At 37.6% G+C, this 20,464-nt stretch overlaps 1 protein-coding gene across 2 annotated transcripts in view; it reads left to right on the top strand.

The window, feature by feature from the left end:
• Nucleotides 1–20,464, top strand: part of NAV3 (neuron navigator 3) — a gene marked incomplete at both ends in the record, with an annotated part of 252,259 nt that overhangs the window by 54,071 nt on the left and 177,724 nt on the right. The window lies entirely within an intron of this gene.

Genomic DNA, 20,464 nt, shown 5'->3' with positions numbered 1-20,464 from the left:
CCTACAACCTCAGTTAAAATGAATGGTTGACCTTCATACTACAATAGTACACAGAAGAGCTGTGAATATTCAGGTGGCTTCTCAGGTTTCCAAGTTGAAGATGTGGAGCCTGGCCTTAACTAGTAGCTGGTTAACTGCCAAGATCCCGTGCTCTTTGTGATGAGAAGAGCTCAGGAGATTTTATCACAGCAGAAGCTACTTAAGGAGCTGCGTGATTCAGCTGTGCAAGCAACCTCTTCGAGCTGGGAGGTAATTGATGCTGTGTGAAGGCATTAGGAGAAAATTGCTGGTTCGGTGAGAGGAAGAATGGACTAAAATTATATACAACACATTGTTAGTTTGCTCCAACGAACATCTGTCCTTCTTTGAGAGGGGTTTGAACGTCACCGTTGGACTAAAACAGGAATAACTTTTTCATCAAAAACACATTCCTGGCATAGTGGCCTTGCTTCCTCCTCTTGGTTTGGTTTGTTTTCTTAGTAAACGATAAAGCTCATGATGTGGGTGGGACACGAGGCAGTAGAAGACTAATTAAGACTTTTTATTTTATTTTTCCCTGGTTCTCTTCTGTCTTGATGTTTCTTTTCTTCCATGCATATACACATTATTGTTGATTTTTTTTTTCTTTTCAGTTTTTATGAATGCATTTTGGAAAGTATTTTTTCTTCTAATTTGATGGTTATTTTAATAACGTGGTTTCATGAATTTGAGTATTTTTGGGCATTTTTACAACAGGATTTTTACCTCAACATTTGCTACAGTACTTCAGATTTCCATGATATTTCAAGAGAATAAAAGCGGTTTGTTCACCTATTATTTATGCAGTAGATATTTCCTTATGCACAACAACAGCAGAAGAGTCTTTTTTCTGCATTTGATAATGACATTATATATTGGTTTGTCAAGTGTCATGCTTTGTTTTGGTAGAGAAATAGAAGGTCAGAGTTGTGTCTAAATTCAAAGAATGAAGTGGGTTTCTTTAGGTGACTAAAGACTAGCTAGCCTGTTTGGTTTTCTTTATCCCAGTTTTTTTAATAGAATTTTTCCTAGGAGGCATTTCATAGTGCTTATGTGTCTCCTTTGCTCTTTCTCAAGAATCTCTCATTTGTTTGTTTCATTGTTGACGTTAATATTTGTGTTTGTTTTGGTTTTCATCTCCCTGTCTGCAACACTTCCCTCATGGAGTTGGAAGTTTTCATCATTTCCTAATATGCTACTTGCATAACCAGTGTAAAAATCCATCTATGGAGTACACAGTATGTAGAAATGCAGAACTGAACTCCTGTACTCTGTATAATTATCAGTGGATGCTGCCTTCCAAAGTATTAAGATTTAAGTTTCTGTTTGATATTGATGACATTTCTGGCATAGGTACAGATTAATTTAAAATTAATTTGTAAAAGATCACTGTCTGGCAGAACATCTGCAGGGACTTGCTGCTTTTCATACTACCAAACAGAACAACATCACAGTAACAAGCAGTACAGAAAAGAAAAAATCAGTTCTGCCTGTATCTAATGGCAAAATACAATTCCCGGTTAGCTTAGAATGTTGCAAGAAATTAAAGATTTACTATATACCAGTAAAGGTTTTGAAATAGATGTTTTTAAAAAGCTTATCAGACTATGCTAGTGTTTCTTCTTGTATTGCTCTTTAAAAAGTAACAAAACAAGACTGTTGAGTTCCTGTAACGAGTTAGCAAACTTAAAACACATTTCTTATTATATGCACTCTATATGTTACTTCAGAATCAAAGATAAATCAGTTTATTTTGCAGTGGTCCTCTGATAGCACAAGGTTGATTTCCTGCAGGAATTAGGAAAACAAACCTGACCTCATTTGGGGTAAATTTTTTTTCTTTCTCTGGCTGTTCTGCATTCACAGAATTCAGTTGACATTTTCCAATCAGAGAAGCAGGTGCTCTTCTGAATTTTAACACCACCTTTAATGAGATTCTGGCATACATGATGTCCTGCGAGGCTTGTAGTTGGATCTATTAAGATGCCACATAGGTACTTTTATTAATTCTTTAGCCTTATGGAATTAAGTTGATTACCTCATTTTACATACGAGTTTTGTGGGATGCAAAAAGGCATATAGTGAATGGTAAATAAAATAGATTGTTTTATAGAATTTCACAGGTTATACTCTTTATTGTTTAAGTTACAACAGGAAATACACGTTCTTGGGTAAAGGCACCTTTTTAGAATATTCTATGGCTCTGAGTATGACACGTTTTATTTACATAAAGCTTCTCTTTAAAGAGACCTTTTAGAGTTAATAGTGTTTTATCACCTACGTATAGTTCTGTTGGTGATGTAGGAGTGCAAAATCACTCAATCAAAAGTTCTCTTGAAGCAGCAGCAAATGGGTGTATGGAGACAGAAGAACGAGACTCACTGCTACTCAAAGGACTACATTGTTTTGGAAAGGAAATTGAGGGTAAGAAAAGGCTACAGCTGCACTTCAACAAAACCATGCAAATGTCAGGAAGTTACCTCTTTAGTATGTCTTGGGATAATAACACCTTTCTTTCCCACCATCTGAAACACTTCAGTTGTCAGTGAGTGGATGGTGACATTGCACACATCTCCTGGATTGTGAGTAGTCTAATGTAGTTCTTACCCTTTGTGAAAATATGTATGGAGTTCAGATTTTACCAAAGAAGCATTTGCATACTCCTTCTGCCAAAAATCCAGACCCAGAAAGTCAACCACTCCCACAAAGATGCCACTTAATGGTGGCTTTTATTACATTCCTTCCAGTTTTCACTCTCATTTAAGCATTTGAGGGACTCTTTCAAGAAGCAACCACAACTTCTATGTTGTTTCGTTCTACACAGTGTAACAAGCATATATACAGCAAGAACCTCACAATTCCAGTTTGTCTAAAAGGCCAGTCATTTTACATATTTCTAGGTGTTTTACCTTCTGTAAATAAAATGTGTGTATAGGCACAAACAAGTGTCCTAGGAAATCAGTCTGGGAACATTTCTTTCAGTAAATTACAGCTTTATTTGAAAAATGAGCATTCATATTTGAACTAATCATGGATAATTGCACCGATAATTGCCTTTTCTTTCTTTCACCAAAGATTCACATTCAAATAAAGCTTACCAGCAGTTCTAATTATGTGTGTTCTGTCTAAATAGAGCTGAAAATTATGCATCAAAGTATAAACCTCTCCCTGAATGTGTTTCCTCACTGGTCTAGTAGGAGCATCATGACTGGTGGTAGGTGAGGTGGGGCTGTGTCTCTTCAGAGCAGGTGTAACTGAGCATTGCTTGCAGCCATCTAGCTCATGAGAAGTGCTGTGAATGCTTTAGGCAGTTGGTTTTAGTTGGAGTAGTTTTAAGGCTACATTAATTAATGCCAAAGTATTGGCCTGATGCAGAGCTGGCTCAGCATCGGGGCGAATGCAATCAATTTAATGTTAAGTTCATCAGTACGCTCTGAGTTTATGTCATATAAATATATTAATATTGCTTGACGTGTTTATATCTTTATATTGAAAGGATGCATAGCTCTACATTAATTTATTGCTTTTACTTTATTTCTCATATTTATCCATGGATGGGGTAAACTGATCTTGATAAAAGCAATTCTTTCTGTTGACAGCATGCTATTTGACTTTTGCTGCAGTGTGGCTGGATTTAATATCAATGTTTCTCAAAAAGACAGCCTAAGTTTAATGTGTGCCTACAATGAATTGTATGTATAATATGAATAGCCAGTTGTGTTTATCCAGAACTGAAAACAGGGACTTTACCAAAAATCTAAAAGGGAAATGGTAATTGGGCCTTTCCAGGGAAATCCAGAAACTTGATTAGGATATTTTAGCTTTCTTTGTACTTACAACTTATTTAGTATTACAGAATGGCTTTTGGGTTACAAAAACATCTAAGAATCATAGAATGATTGAATATCCCAAGTTGGAAGAGACCCAGTAGGTTGATTAATCTAGCTCCTGGCTCCATACAAGACACCCAAAATCAAGCCATACATCTGAGAGTGCTGTCCAAATGCTCCTTGAACTCCAACAGTTTGGTTCTGTAACCTTTTCCACCACCCTGTTGGTGAAGAAGCTTTTTCTAATACTCAACCTAACCTGCCTTGACACAGCTTCATGTCATTGAGCTCCAACTGCACCCCTGGGGGTGCTGGACTTTTTTGCCTGCCTTGAACTGATTGTGATGCCTGACCAAGACGACAACATAAAGGAATATTATCTAATTCCACATGAAATAGGATTAGAGTGATACAAAGTTTTGAATGGTGTTAGTGAAGCAATTGATTTGATGCAGAAACAAATTAGATTTTTGAGCATCTGTAGACAAGACAGGACAGGACATCAGATACTCATTAGTACAGTAGGCTTACAATACGCTGTGATGAACATTTCCATTTGTAACAGTGCCAAAGAGAGAAGTGGTTCGTTTGTTTTCCTGTTTGTTTAGCTCCAGGCCCTAGCTCTTTCGCTGAACATAAAAATCTTTTTTCTGTTTATATGTTGTCTACAGCAGAGCTATGGTACAGGTGAGAAGAGGCTGAAACCCAGATGAATGTGTTTTTAACTCCTTTGTGAGGAAAATGTTATTTATTTTTTCACATCAATATATACTGCAGTTGGCCATTCTTGATGAGGAGGATTTTGCCTGTGTGTGACATGATTACACTGGGCATTCTGCTGGCAAATGGACTTAGTGAAATATATTTGCTAACCCTTTAACTTGAATAAATAGTAGAGCATTTCCAGCAGAAGGAAAAAAAAAAAAAAGAATAAGGAATTTTTATGTTATTTTCTACTTCAGTTGAATATTAGACACCCTTAATATCAAAATGGAAGAACAATCTGGAGCAGTTTTCTTATCTCTATACCTTGGTTGTTTCAACCATCCTCTATCATGAAATGTTTATTCTAGTTTTCTGCTTGTGTTATAAGTCAGTGTGTTCTGTGTTGTTTTTTTTTCTTTGGAGTTTCTTCTCTGTTCATTAAATTCGTCTCTGCTCGTTTTTTCTCAACTTTTTTGTTGTTGTTTTTTCTCTTTGCCTCTCTCAATGAGAACAGCTTTAACAAAGTAATTCTGCCAAACCTCTCTGAATTTCTGAGAGGCCTTGAGATTGTCTTTGCTTCATGCAGAACCGTATGCTTAGCTATCTCCTTGGGATAAACCTTATCTCTTAATTTATGAGGGCTGCTGCAAAATTACCACTTCCTCTTTTACTGTGTTGGCCCACAACATCAGAGGCAGATGTTGGTGTTATGGCAGTAGAGGTTGAACCTTCCCACCAATATTCCATTACGTTTTGTTGGCACGTGAGAGATGGCAGCAGAGGAGCAGTCTGACAGAATGGTGCCTGACATGGAAGTGTGTATGAAGTAAAGGTGTGTCGTTGAATTCCTTCATGCAGAAAAAAATACATCCACTGACACTTGCTGAGCTTTTATGTAGACTGAAGAGTGGATGTGAGCACAGTGAGGCAGTGGGTGATGTGTTTCATCAGTGGCAATAGCAATGAGAAAGACGTGTTCCAGACAATTTTTTATGAGCATGGCATGCAGGCTCCTCTTTATCACTGACAAAAATGTGTTACTCGTGGTGGTGACTGTGTTGAAAAATATTAGATATATCTTATGAGATACATCCTATCTCTTATGGCAGAAAAGTCAATATAAGGATTTTTAATGAAAGAATATTTTCTGTCGTAATTGTTTTCCTTCTTAATACTCAATATTTATATGTATAAATACACATATAAGACCATGAAAAATGCTCTCTGCTTGTGATAGTATTTACTATGACATACAACAGTCCTACAGGAATCAGTGGAGTGCTTTTTAAGGCATCTGAAAAGTAGCTAAACACAATATTTATTGTAAGTTTGCTTACATTTCTGTATAGATTATAAACATTTACAGAAAAGGTATTTTGAAATCAGCAAAGTGTTTCCTTTTTCTTTTCCTTTTTCTTTTTCTTTTTCTTTTTCTTTTTTCTTTTTCTTTTTCTTTTTCTTTTTCTTTTTCTTTTTCTTTTTCTTTTTCTTTTTCTTTTTCTTTTTCTTTTTCTTTTTCTTTTTCTTTTTCTTTTTCTTTTTCTTTTTCTTTTTCTTTTTCTTTTTCTTTTCTAAGGGTAAGACCAAATGAAAATTCTATCTTCACTGCAGTGCTGTAGCTCCTGAAATTTCTCATCAAGCAAGAGAATGATGAAAAGTGTTGCCTTTTTTCCTTCTCTTTTTCATGCTTTCTACACTTATGTGCCATTTACAGCTTTTAGTTGTTATATCTGCTGACAGTTGTAAAGATTTTTAAAGTATTATTTGTCCCTGGGATTACCTTATTGAACATATTAAAAGAACTAAATGACAAAGGCAAAGTGATGGCAAAAATAATCTTTTATCGAAAAGCAGGAGAAATATTCCTTTCCTGAAGGAATTCAGAGTACTGTTGCTGAAACTGAGTGAGAACAGTAATGTCAAAGGTTGAGCATGGTCATGCTAAAAGAAGAAGAATTTGTAAGAGCTAGCAGGTACAGGACATAGGACTATTTATGAAAGGTTGTTGAGGCTTTTTATTATATCAGATGTAGTGCTCAAATATACAGAGCACTTCTAGTCTGCTTGCTTGAAAGTACTCCCAAAGAGCGGTGAATGCCAATGCCTTGTAGCTCCAGGAGCCCAAGATCACTTTGGGCTATTTCCTTCATGAGGAACATGTGAACTCCTGTGAAGTGGGCTGGTCCATGCTGCTGCTTTTGGACCAAGTAACCACCTCATACTCAGGAACTGACCATGCAAACTCAGGCCAGGAGCCAAGAGCTTCCAGGCAGGAGTAGAGAATGGACCAAAGTAACTTTTAAAATGCTTTCAAGGGGCAATGAAGACTTAGGAAATGGAAGAAAGAAGACTGTTGTTTTACACCTTTGTTCTGCCTCCTGGCTTTAAGTGAATTCACAGTGTGTTCAGAAGCGTTTGGGTTTCCCTGCAACTTAGATTCTGATAGCTTTCCATATAGAAGGATTATTTGTGCCAAATTCAGATGGTCAAGATAGTTTAATAAACCATGTAAGAAACTGTGCGGGAGATAGCTAGTTGGAGGTGATGTGAAGAACACAGCACAGGAGGTGCAAAGGCGTCTCTTCAGAAGGCTGTGGCAGGGCTAGAATAACAAAGTCTGTGCCTGAGTTTTGCTGAGAAGTAATTTACGAGGAAAAAAAATAAATCTTAAATGATTCAGATGAATGCCACCATACTTCTCCAAGTTTTGCCAAATGTTTCACATTCTCATTTTGTTACTATTTTTGTTTAGCTTCTCAGCAGAAGCTGCAGCCTACTTGTTCCCTATAGGAGAGAACTGTTTCAGCAATGCCCCTGCAACCCCCAAAAACATGCCCCAGCACAGATTCTTTCATGCCTAGTAGCAAAGGCTAACTATGTACACAACAGTGTACCACACACACAACTTTCATAGAATCACAGAATCCTTAAGGTTGAAAAAGACCACTGAAGATCATCAACCTTCAGCCCATCACCACTAAACCCTGGGCAGCCTGTTCCAGTACTTGAACACTCTTTCCAATAAGAAATTTTTCCTAATATGCAACCTGAACAAATGCTAGTGCAACTTGAGGTTGTTGCCTTTTGTCTTATTGTTAATTACCTAGGAGAAGAGATCAACTCCCACCTCAGCACAACCTCTTTTCAGGTAGCTGTAAAGGGTGATAAGGTCTCCCCTTAGCCTCCTTTTATCCAGTATAAATGATCCCGTTCTCTCAGCTGCTTCTCATATATTAAACAGGACTGCCCTCATTGATGACCTCTGGAGTGTAACCACTTATGACTGGTTATCAACTAGTTTTAACTCCATTCATCACCACTCTCTGGGCCCAGCCATCCAGTCAGTTTTTTACCCAGTGAAGAGTATGCCCGTTTTCCTCATCCTTGGTGGTAATGTTCCCCTCCACTCCAACAAGGGATAGAAATTTTCTTTGGCCCTCCTTTTCTTGCTAATGTATTTGTAAATACATTTTGTGTTATCTTTTACAGCAGTGGCCAGATTAAGTTCTATTAATGCGGGTTGAATTTCCTCTGTTGGGATTTTTTCGTTGTTGTTGGTTAGTTTGTTTTTTGTACTGTGAACCTCTCATGTAAAGTTAAGTGCTCAGTGAGCTTGTGAACATTTGTTTTATAAAGAGTGGGCAACATGCAATTCTGTGTGCATGCTATCTTGATTAAATATCCTTTGCTAGATAAATCCAGGGGATCTTCTTATTGTATGGGCAGTTTTTTGGTTGAACTTCGTTGTAAAGCTGATTATGCAGTACTGTCACATCCACTCTATCACTACAGTTATTGTGTGATTAGAATTTGGAGCATGCTACCACAATTAATTGAAATATCCTGTTCCTAAGATAATTGTTTACAGAACTGTGTCGTATCACTAAGTAGAATCATGAACATTTTAAATACCTTTTTTAGAATGTAATATTTTATAATGACTTACAAGACAAGACCCTTGGCTATCCCTATACTACACTTTGTATTTAATCTTACTGCAGTCTTGTCAGACATTTCAGTGTTCTTTGGGGATCCCAGTCCTTCATATTTATTTTGCTTGCTGTTTGTCACGTACCAAAGTTACATAGTCCTACACTCTTGTATAAACAACTGTTTTGAAGAAAATACTTCTGTGGATTTATCCCTGTTGAAGAAATACTGTACATTCATGCGTACAGTAAACATAAATGTATTTTGGAAGAGATTGATTTAAATCTATGTAGCTAAGTTTGGGATTGGTTTACTATAAAACCACAAACTAGAGAAGCAATTTGCCCACTTTAATTCTTCTTTTAGTGTTTAGAATATCTTTTTCAGTCAAAGAGACATAGAGGAAACTTAATTGCTTCAGCAGATTTTAGATCAGAGCTTGAAAGTTGAGACTTTTACTGCTGTTACTCGGGAGCAATTATTAGACAGATAATATCAATACTGTTATAACCTGTAACAAGATAATGACAGTAACATGAAGTGAAATATTAAGGTACGTATGGAATTTTATTGCTGATAGTGAAGTAATGTGAATCTGACAAAGGAAGCTGAGAGCAAAGCCATCTGGTGTAGTGTTTCAGAAGTCTCTCTGTGGAAATGTGCAACTTAAGAGGTACATCAGTTAAGAAAATTTCAAACTTAATTTTCCTCACTAACTCATGGGTCCCAAATGTACACATTCTTCAGTAAATGAATAAGAATGTGTAAGTGTTCCGTATGTTTTAAAGAAGTTTCTCCAAAGTATTTATCCTTACATTTATATCAGAAATGAGAGACATTCAACAGGTCACACTGAAAAAGGTAATTTTTGGTTATCAGAGGCCTTAATGAAGTTCTGTAAAAACTGAAAGAAAAAATTTTTTAAGGACTTTAAGGACTATTTATTTCCATACCTATTTTATGCACTAAATAATGTAGTAAACAGTTGAATTTTTAACAAAGAGTCTGCTTTTCACAGTAATTCTTGAAATATGAGACCTCTCCACCTCCTCCAAAGAATTTATGTTCCTATGACCTACCTCACTTGCATTTTAGGTTCCTATATACATCATTCTCATCCTTGAAACTCCCACTCAGCAGCTGCCTGTTTTGGCAGTGCTTGTAGTCCATCCATAGCCATCCCAGGTTTTCACATTAAGCGTCTGTATGGACTTAAAATTGTATTTCTAAGAATGCTCAGAAGCTGTATTGGCTTCGCAGAGTCAAGCACCTTACCAGCAAGGTTTACTTACAGTACAGGTGAAATAAGCACCTGCCTACTGTAGAAAAAGGTTATAGTTGGGGAAAAAAAAAGCAGTGCATCAGAATGAAATATTCAGTATTCATCGGCAGTAGCAGTTTCTTGTGAGAAAAGAGAGAGAGGGGAGGGGAGGGGAGGGGAGGAAGGAAGGACAAGCAGAATTAAATTAATTTTCATTCTACTTTATTTGTGAGTTAAAATGACAAGATCAGCAAAAGCAGTTTTTCTTATCCTAAACCAGTAGATTAAATATAGACCTACCCACAGAAGTCCTCAAAGTGACACTCTGCACATTTCTGTATGATTTAAGTGGCTGTGTAGGCTCTCCTCTGATGCCAACCTTCTCGCACACAGAGCTAACTCAGGAGCCAGTGGTGCCAACAGTGCCATCCTGCATCACAGTCCCAAGAAAAATATTCATCATTACGTGGAAAGGGGCAAAAAGTGGTAGGTTACAGGTTTTTGAGGGAAGACCTGATGCTTCTTTTACAAAGGATCATTTCTGTTTCTTACATTAGTAAGAAAAAATACAAAAGGGATTTTGGAAGGAAAGGCTGGAGCACACTCTCTTCTCTCCAGAATGAATGCTTGTAATCTCTAGCCAGCAGAGTTATTTGTTTGTGTTTTCAGTGTCCCTTTCTTCTTCATCCTCTGCTTCCTGCTCACAACTTCCCAAATCTTGAATTATTTTCTGCATAGTGGTGTGGCTGCAATGAGAGTATCCCCTCCCTAATCCCTTACAGAAGCCTTTAGTCCCAAGGAGTCATTGTGTGGGAGGTAGAAGATATGGATTTAATTAAATTTAAGACAGTGGCCCTTTAAAGTGAATCAGTCAATCCCTATCCTTCATTTCTAGTCTGGTATTCAAGAGACAAGAGTATCACTGGAGTGTATAATTTAAAGAGAAACATGGGACAGTGAGTGAAGAGTTGCAGATGTGGAGCACAATCCCTTGAGGAGTTCAATGGTGAGTGCCCTCTGTATGGTCAGTCACGAGGACCTGGAGAACAGACCTCAAACTCAGAATTGCCAGCTGTTTTGTGGCATAAGGGAGATGGATTTGGCCTTGAAGTAAAAAAAAAATAACCACCACATTTGTAGAACTAACAGTAGCATTTGTACTTACATATCAGGCAATGATGTCTGTAGTGAGGAAGATGAAAAAAATATATCAGGTAATGGCTGAGCTTTCACGTAAGTCTTTCAAGACCTTTTTCTTCTTCAGATATCATCCTCTTGTTATTTTCAGATGGCAGACTGATAGATTCTAAGTGATCATCTGATTTACGTTCATTTATAAGATGTTTGTGTGCTTGGATTCAGCAATGACACATCCTAAAAATTGTACAATTCGGTTTGCAGATATGCCCAGAGCTGGAAGTGTTTTCCAGTGTCCAGTCTCACATCTGCTCGTCATTTTTATTTCTGGTTAAAAATTCACACCATATTCTTGAGATGTAACATTAAGAATCAAAAAATATGCATCTTATTTGTAGGAGGGATACAGGCATTGTGGTATGGATATTAGTTTGAAGCAGTGTTGTCCAGTGTATGCACAGAGGTACTGATATGAGAAGAGCCTCTCCTACCACAAAGTCTTATTAAAGAACTTCAGTGTTAATTTCTGTCAGTGTGGATCTTTACATATGTAAGCCTTGATCCCTGATCTTTCCTCCATTTGTCTTTGCAATGTGATAGAAGACTCTGCATTTAAACTTCATATAATTATCCATCTAAACGATCACACACTATCAAAACCTCCTTGGTCTCCAGACTTGAAGTTCACATATAAGTATGATAATATTCAGCATAAGAATGGGATAGTTTGTTAATAAATATACTTTAACATAAATGTGCATTTATCAGATGCTAGATTCCATTGTTTTTCTTTCTATATTATGTATGTATGTCACTATTTTTACCCTGAACTAGGAGAGTTTTTTTTTCCTTGTCTTCAGAGGTAAATAGCAGATGAAAAAAAATATCTGTTCTGAATCTTCAATGTAATTTAGGAGGGTGGTGTAGTCCTACAGAAATGAGTAGCAGAACCCCAAAAAGTGGGATATACCTTTGAAGATCTTTATGGGAGATTGCAGATAGGACACAGATGAAGGACAGTTAGCAGGCCATGGGGCACCCCTTCCTGAAACAGCCTTTTTCTGTGTGGTGTGCAGTTCGAGCTCTCATTATAGTGTTTAGTCAGATCTCCCCTTTCATAATAGAAAACAAGGGTATTCAAAACCTTTTACTTTCCATAGGATGGTCCTTCCAGATCTGTTTGTGTTACAAAACCAATATATGACATAGGATTTTTGATTAGAACTGAGGAAGAATATAATGTTGAATCTAATTTGGGATGACAAGCTTTCTGCTGCAAAAACAGTGATAAGATTATTGTGTTCCCTTTGTTATTTAAGATTATTATTTGGCAGAATTTACTTCATACATAAAATTTATTGTGCTGGATGATTGCTATTTTAAGTATTATTATCATCCAAATGGGCATGCCTTTATCTTGGGGCAACGCTTTCAAAAGGAAAAAAACATGAAGTGGTGTTCCTAGTGTACTGAGCTACACCCTTAATCATTCAAGCCTTAAAACTGACTTGTATATTTGAACTGCAGAAATATATGTGTAGACTGTCATCTGTGCACATAATTTCATTTCCCTAAATTTCAGCAAGGTAGCGAAAGGCCAAACACTTGTGCAGTGATCTTTACCGCTAACACATGCATCAGAAAGACCTGTGTCAATAAAAATGAATGACAGTAAGAAGACGCCCAGATCACTTTTGCTTGAAGTCATTAATATGTTTACTTGATATTAATATGCTATCTTCAGTATCTGAAAGCTGTGCTGAATATGTGAGACGTGTTTATTGATATTAAATTATAAATTATAGTGTTTGTAACAAAAAACTTCTAACTGTCAAAGCCCAAGGAAAAGTTAAGTAGAAGTTAAAGTGCCTTGTTATAAAATATGCAGCTCGGAAAGCAGACTTTATTTTGTTTATTTTGATTTGCAAAATCATTCTTCCACATGAGAGGAAACCAAACAATTCAAATCACTTCCTAAGCCTCAAAAGATACAAGCTGGATGGAGACTTTAATTATAAAGTTAATTGCCGCCTTTCTGCCACTGATTTCTTGTAACAAAAGAGCAAAAGTATGTATTAATATTCTTGCATCTTTATGTATCAGAAATTTGCCTTCCCATACTTAAAAAGAAGTGCTGGAAAAGAGGGTTATTTTGATCCCTGGGCCAAGTTCTTTAATGCCAAATCGCAATGTGGAAAGAATGTCTCCATCCAAGTTATAAATCCTTAAAATGAGCTTTGATGGAAAATGTAGTTTCACAGTGGAATCTCCTCAGCTCCATGTGAGGAGCCCCACTGCTGCATCTATGGGGCAGGTGTTCCTTTTGTCCAGAATTGCTCTGCTGACTTACTGCTTTTGCTCAGAAAAGAGCAAGGATGATTTTATTCTGCAAATTACTTTGTGATTTCCAGACAGATCTGAGTACTTTTCTCTGTTCTTCTTTATTAAAATGAATTTGTAAGACTAGTCTTGAAATTATCCTAGAAGTGACAAGATATGTATGAGACAGAAGATTGATGCAAGTATGGAATAAATGATATCTCACTCAGAAGAACAGAAAGAGGCCCCTGGTGCAGAGAGCCATCATTTCTGTCCTGGATAGCCCAAAGCAAAAAATAGGCTTCCTTTTACTTTTTTGGACAGGCACAGGTGCTCCTTCCCAACTCACCTATTTCTTCCAAAGGCGATCTCATTTGCCAGGAACTGTTGTAGACATCTGTGGTTGAAAGCTTTACACAGACTCAGATAATGTGCATTTGTACCTGTAGAAAAAAAGTAGTTTTGCATCAGCTCATTTATTTGGTCTGGAGAATACTAGCAGTTTTCTGTTGATCAAAGTAATTTCTTAATGCATCACCACTATCAAAAAGAATATATTTCCACTGCATATTTGTTGCTGCTGTAGCATCCATAAGAATATCTATGTGTGTCCCACTACAAAGGACAGCTGGCACCTTTTTCCATCATATCCTCCCTCTTCCTCATCACTTCTGGGGCACACATATGTGAATATCAGCAGGAAGAGTTGTTGGGTCAGATTCTGTTGCATGGGCTATATGCTGGCTAGCGAGTGGATTACATCCAGCATGTTCCTGAAACACATCTCTCCTTTTTTTTCTTTTCCACGTGAGAGACATCCTGCTCATATGCAGTAAGTGATGGGACGTTACCTTTAGGAGTGCTCTCCGCATCTGAAATGATATGCCAAGGCAGACTCGCCTTCTGAATGGTGTCTCTGGGTTTGACAGTAATGCCCAGCAGAGAATGCTGGTTGTCTTTGCCCTTATAATATTAGAGATACCAGTTTGAATCAGTGTTTTATATAAAAGATGCAGTGAATAACAGGTTTGGTATTTTACTGTAGTTTTGCTAAAAGGATGCAAGAATGTGCTCTGAAGTTGAAAAATACAGGTAAGAAATAATTCCAAAGTTAGTGGTACAGGCAATTACATGGAGTATTAATATCAAAACATCTCAAGACTGGCTGTTTTGGAGGCTTACTCTGTGTGAGTCTTGTCTTCTGTTAGTTCAGGAAGCTTGAGGCCAGTATTAATAACTGTGGTGTTGTTGCTCTTCTGACAAGAATCTCTTTGCTGCAGTACAAATCTGCAGGAGCCCAGCAGCTGCATTATGAATATCTGGCTCCTTCCTGTGGTACTTCATTGCTATTGCACAGGGCTGATGAGCAGCTGCAATAAAATAGTAAGCAAAACAATGTGTTTAAAATATAAAGCAAATTGGTACGATTATTTTCAAAAGATGAGTAAGTTATTTCACTCTATTAAGAGTTGATTTTTGTTTAATTTGCACTACACAAATCACTTAGTTTGCTACCTTATCCACTCAACCACAGATACAAGCCTCAGTGCTGTTAAATATTGGCCTAAACACATGTATTAAATGAATTCTGAGTTGGATTTGTTAAGAAATGGAAAGTATTAAGTATGGAAAGAGAGAGCAGTACATCAGGACAAATGTCATTTGGGTGATTCAGAAACTCTAAGTTGAATAAGCCATCTAAAAATTGTCAGTGATGGTTGAATGGTATTATTTCTATTCCTTCTCTTTGCTGTGATTAAATAAATGTTATTTCATTTAATTGTATTTTTATCTGAAAATTGCAGAATAACATTGATGGATACATACTGCTGTTTGTAACACCGAATCACACTACAGGGATTCTGGCATTTTGGTTAATTTCTGTGTACTTCTCTAAACAATTTATATTCCTAAATTTGTGATTGTTGTCATTTGCTCACTCAAATTGAGAAAGAAGGTATCAGGAATGTCATTTAATACTTACTTCACTCTGTTGAATGAAATGTATTGGCTTCTATTTTGCATATAAATTGTATCATTCTATTTTCATTTTTCTGGCCTTATATTTTTAATTGTGTAAATATTTTTCCTTCTCATGCAATTTGCTCCACATTAAAAAAAGTGCCACCCCCAGCTTTACTTTGAAGCACATGAGTTGGAGTGTGTTTTCTGTAGTAAGTTAAATCCTGACATAAATCGGATGCTAGATCTGTCTCTGATGGCAGGCTAAATATAAATATTGAACCGTTGTTTGCAAAGTTAGCCCTTTTCCTTGTTAAGAGGAGGACAGAAACTAATGAACTGTGCTTTTGCAGCCTGGGGAGAAAACCTGCAATAAGAAAATATTTAAAAGGTCAGAACCAGACTTTCAGTTAAGTTTTCCTTAGTGAAGAGACAGGATAAAGGCATCTCTTTGCAAAATGATTTGCTCACCTTCTTCTGACACTAGTCAACACATTGCCCAACTTCTCCTTATAAAGGCCAGCAGCTTCAGGGACACTCCAACACATGTTGCACTACCCACGACTCATTGGCCAAGAATAGCTCTGTCGAAGTAGAGTTGTGGTCATGCCCTCTCGTCTGGCAAATTCCCTTCATCGGGGACTCTGGGACTGCTATGGAGACTCTTCTGGGTATTCAGCATCCAGTTTGGGCCACACACTGGAAAACAGCCCAAGAAATAGATATACAGCCTTTGCTGCCCATTGCATAGCATGCTGGAGAGGAGTAAAAACAAGTCATTAATCTCTTTTTGTACAAGCATGATTTGAACGATTGTCTATGGGTGAAAAGCTCTAAGTGCTGTCAACACTGAGCTGTCTTCACTGCCCATGTTTTAAGTAGGCTGAATACATTACACTAGTTAGTCACATAACACATTTATTAAGTTAAAATACTGTATTTCCTCTTTGGCTGGCTGTTAAAAATTTTTTGTGTTCTACTTTTTTCAGGTCTTTTGTTTCTTTGTTTGTTTGTTTGAGAAACAGAAATGAATATCAAACGTATTGATCTAGTCTGAACACAAAAAAAAGACAGACTCTTGCTGTACTGAAAAATAATATTTTATATGGCTGTGAGCCATTGCAACCCAGGTATTCTGCAGCAACACTTTTCATGATAGATAACTGTTGGTCTATTTTTCCAACTTTTGTTTGCTACAAGATAAAGGGGAAAAAAAGAAACTGTGAGAGGCTTGCTAATGTAAAGGGATTCTTTTTGGGAAATAAGTTCTTGAAAACATCCCCTTCCCCAAAAAATATGAGGCCGGTATTGTGAACGGGAGAGAGCACTGGGGGACTGCACTTCAATTCTTTCATACTAATGAAGGAGGACATGGTTGTATTCTAGAGAGCATTTTAAAGGACAGAATATGAAAGATGGGTAATATCTATTGATTCCCAGATATCTAGTGAGGAAACTTTTTCATACAGTGGAAAAATGTTTTAATATCTTTTCAGATATAACCTAACCTCCTAAATGGCATGGAATTCTGTCACGAGGTCTCAGCATAACTCAGCTGGCTGCAACTGTTGTTCTTCCTAAGTAGCAGCACTGGCACATAACAGAATGACAGTGGTGCACACTAAGTATGGAAAGCTGCCTTCTCGATGGCAACAGACCATTTTCAGAACTGAAAATCTATATTCTGTAGCAAGCAAAAAAAGCAGAAATATGTAGAAGGATCTTGATTCCAGGAATATGTATTTTCCCACCATGACTATTTATAAAACTGCCTGATTAAAAAAAAGAGAAAGAAAAAATCAGATTAAAAAAAATATATGAAGAAAAAAATGATTACAACTCATAATATCTGGGTTGTATTTTCAGCTTTGCTTGCCTTTGAACAAGACGTTAAAATATATATATATATATATAAAAAATACTCTGATAATACTTTTTATTCGTTGGTTTCTCTACATCTTAAATAAAGTCTAGGGGTGATCTCATTAACTTCTGTAAAGCCTATTGAGGTGGCTTTGTGGACGACACTAACAAAGTGTTATGAGTTATTGCATTAGACTGATTGTAATTCTGAAATCCAGTTGACATTTCACATTTGACGTTGATTGGGTGTGGTAGCATTTCTGCATTAATTTTAAAGGAGGTTAATTACAGCACTACCTCGTGTATAATTGCCTGGTTTACGATTGAAGCATTTTCAACAAATGGTAGTAACCTGTGAGATCCCTGTTCTTTTTCACTCAGTTAAACTAACGTATTGCAAAATGTTTTGTTTCTTCACCAGTCCTGCCAAGTTGCTCTCCTGTGTTCCTTACAGCAATGTGTGGAGTATCGAGGTGAAGTTCATAACTATATTTGGGAATGAGAACTGATTTCCTCTAACCTCTGGAAGGTTAGCATGACAAGCAGTTGAAGAATGCTAGGGGAAACCATTGTTAACACAAGCAGGCTGTGCCCAAGCTCAGATTGCCCCACTGAATTCAGCTTTGTGTTGCAAGTGGTTAAATTATCCAATGCCAGGACACAGCTTGGACCATACAAACGCAGTCTTGGCTCTCTTCTGCTATCAGGTTGTTGAGGCTAGTACTCCACACCGCAGACAGCAGCAACTCCACCATCCTTCTTCAGCTGTTGGAGCCTTGCACTGGAGCAGATACTTCTGTTTTAGCTGGGTCTGTGAACCACAGTGCTAAGGGAGGAAACCTGAGAGGAAATGAATAAGTCATCAGCCCGCCCCAGCATGTAGTTGTGAGGCTGAGGCTGGGTTCCTGGGCTGGTCAGTGCAGTGAGGAGGAAGTGTTGCAACCACTGACCCATCTGTGTGTTGCCTTCTCTGGAACAGCCTCAGAATAAAATAAAATAAAATAAATAAAGTAAAATAAATAATAAATAAATATAAAAATGTTTTTGGGAAATGTTACTGGTCAGTTAGTGCAAGATGAAATTATCTCCTGCTAGCTCTGAAAAGAGGAGGAGCATGGAGAGCTCCAATAAAAGGGGAATGCCAACCACAAGCAAACTGTTGCATGAAATTACAGCACTTCTATCTTTTGTTTTGTGTAACTTCTCTTTGCAACTGAGTACCATCAGTGATGACGTACACTGGAGATTTTTGCTGTCCTGAGGAGTTTAAGATAAAATTACAGTTACTTTGATAATCATTGTGAAGGGGGTTTTCTATGACCCTTGTTATTTGCATCCAAGAATTTAGTGTGAAATATGTAGTGCATGCACACATTCTTGTAATTTCATGTATCCATCTGCATGCTTCTCATTTTCTACAACTGACTCCTGAGCAGTTGGGTTCATGGAAGAATGAGATGAATGAAAACGGAATCCTGTGGGGAAAGGGACAAATTGAAGCAAGTGGTGACCCTTTGTAAAGAGAGGAAATTAAACGTGACATTCCATTGCCAACTGGATATTACTTTGCTCTCTGGTCTCTGTCAACAGCTCTTCAATTTCTGATTTTTTTGCAATACTTTTGAAGTGAAAAAACTCCTTTGACTACCACCTCATCTCACTTTTTTTCCCATCATTTCAGGACTGTCAAAATACAGACCATTGGTACAGTTTTGCGGCCGCCAGGGTGATGTGGGTTAGGAACTTTTGGTAGCAAATCACCCATATCTATCACAATTCATTTCCATCTCTGCTGTTCAGATTCTTCATTCTTTCTACTTTCTACTTTTAAATTTACAAAAAAAGAAATATATGAAGAGTGGGTGGGTGAAGTCTGTTCTTTGAGTATTAGATACTTGCACAGCAGCTGCTAGAATAAAATTTGTCTGGCTACGTACTGAGACGGTAGTTCAAGTTGCAGTCAAAATTAGGATTGGTACATCAGATTATGTGTGGGTGTGACAAATGAAAAAAATGACATGCATGGTAAAGCATTTTTATTTGGAGTACAGAATCAACCCAAAATAATATTGGTAGGTATTAAGTTCTGTATTTTCCAGTGGATCAGTTTCATTGGAGTACAGAAAATAGTTCAGCTTATAGTGGGAACTCAGAGAATACTTAAGATGCATTATTTTTGAAGAATGACTGAAGTTGAAACACTAGTAGTAGGGAGTACATGATGCTATGGGTGTGGTATGTGCCTTTTATCCTCCTGAATTCATATTGTTCCAAATATTTGTTAATACTATCTTTGGAGACTCCACATTGGCATTCATTATATGTATTTATACACACTGAAGAAACACTTTCATATCTACTGTTGGCTTTGAAAAACATTTTAATGGAGTCTTCCATGTGATTCACCTGTGTAGTAATGAAAAAAAGAGTTCTGGTTTTTGAAAACCTATGACCCAAGCAGACTTCTGGGTACAGGGGGGAAATTTAGGTCCCCAGCAAGCAGCAGCATCTTTTGGCTATGGGAGACTTGAATCCCCTCCCACAATTTGATGCCATATAGTTATTTACAGTTATTTAAACCTGCCAAGAAAGCTTAGACAAACCAGTTGTGATCCACTTGCAGGAATTTTGAGGAGATATAGGATTGTCCAAACCAATCAAAATTTCCTATCAATTTTACTGAAGAGTGAGAAAACCTGTGACAAAGGTTTTCAGGGTGCAAATGAGTCTGACTTGAGTGTGGACTAAGCAATGATACCTTTGCTGGGTGGGAAGTGGATGCTGGTTCTCCAGATAAGGCTCAGGACTGGCAATTTCCAGTTTTTCCATGGTTCTGCCACAGATTTACTTGAATTAAGCAAATAGTTCATGGCTTTGGTCTCTGTTTTTCTGTTCACAAAATGGAATTCTGACCCCTTCCTCCCAAGGGTCTCTGAGGTTAAATAAAAGGATGTTTATAAAGTGACCTCATGTTGTTCTCATAGATGAGGTGCGGTGTCAACAATTTCAAACAATAACCTCAGCATAGAGGGTACCACAGATATTATATATTCCTACATAGTGATGCTGCTATGCATATATGCTTTCTTTCAGCAACCGCATGCAGGGACAGCAAGAGGGTCTGTCCTTTCTTCTAGGGTGGCGAGAGGGACTGTGGGAACCCCACAGATAGGACTCAGCCCTTGCTGCCTAGAGCCATTGATACTCTGATGCTGTGCCGTGCCTGGGCTAAGTTTCACTGGTCCAGGCTGCCTTGCCTGCTGGGAAACATGGGAGACAGCGTGAGACCTTCTGGGGTGCTCCAGGCCTTCAGCATGCATGGCATGGTGTCCCTGATTCTCCATCTCACCCGCTTCCAGCCACCCTCCTCCTTCTTTTTGGTGGATGTCGTTCAGCTGGGCCTTTCTAACCTTCCATTGGTTGCTTTCAATTTTTGTGC

This window comes from Tetrao urogallus (assembly GCF_951394365.1).
Source record: "Tetrao urogallus genome assembly, chromosome: 1".
Classification (NCBI taxonomy): Eukaryota; Metazoa; Chordata; class Aves; order Galliformes; family Phasianidae; genus Tetrao; species Tetrao urogallus.
The sequence above is the reverse complement of the archived record's forward strand: the minus strand, read 5'-3'. Positions and strand labels throughout refer to the sequence as shown.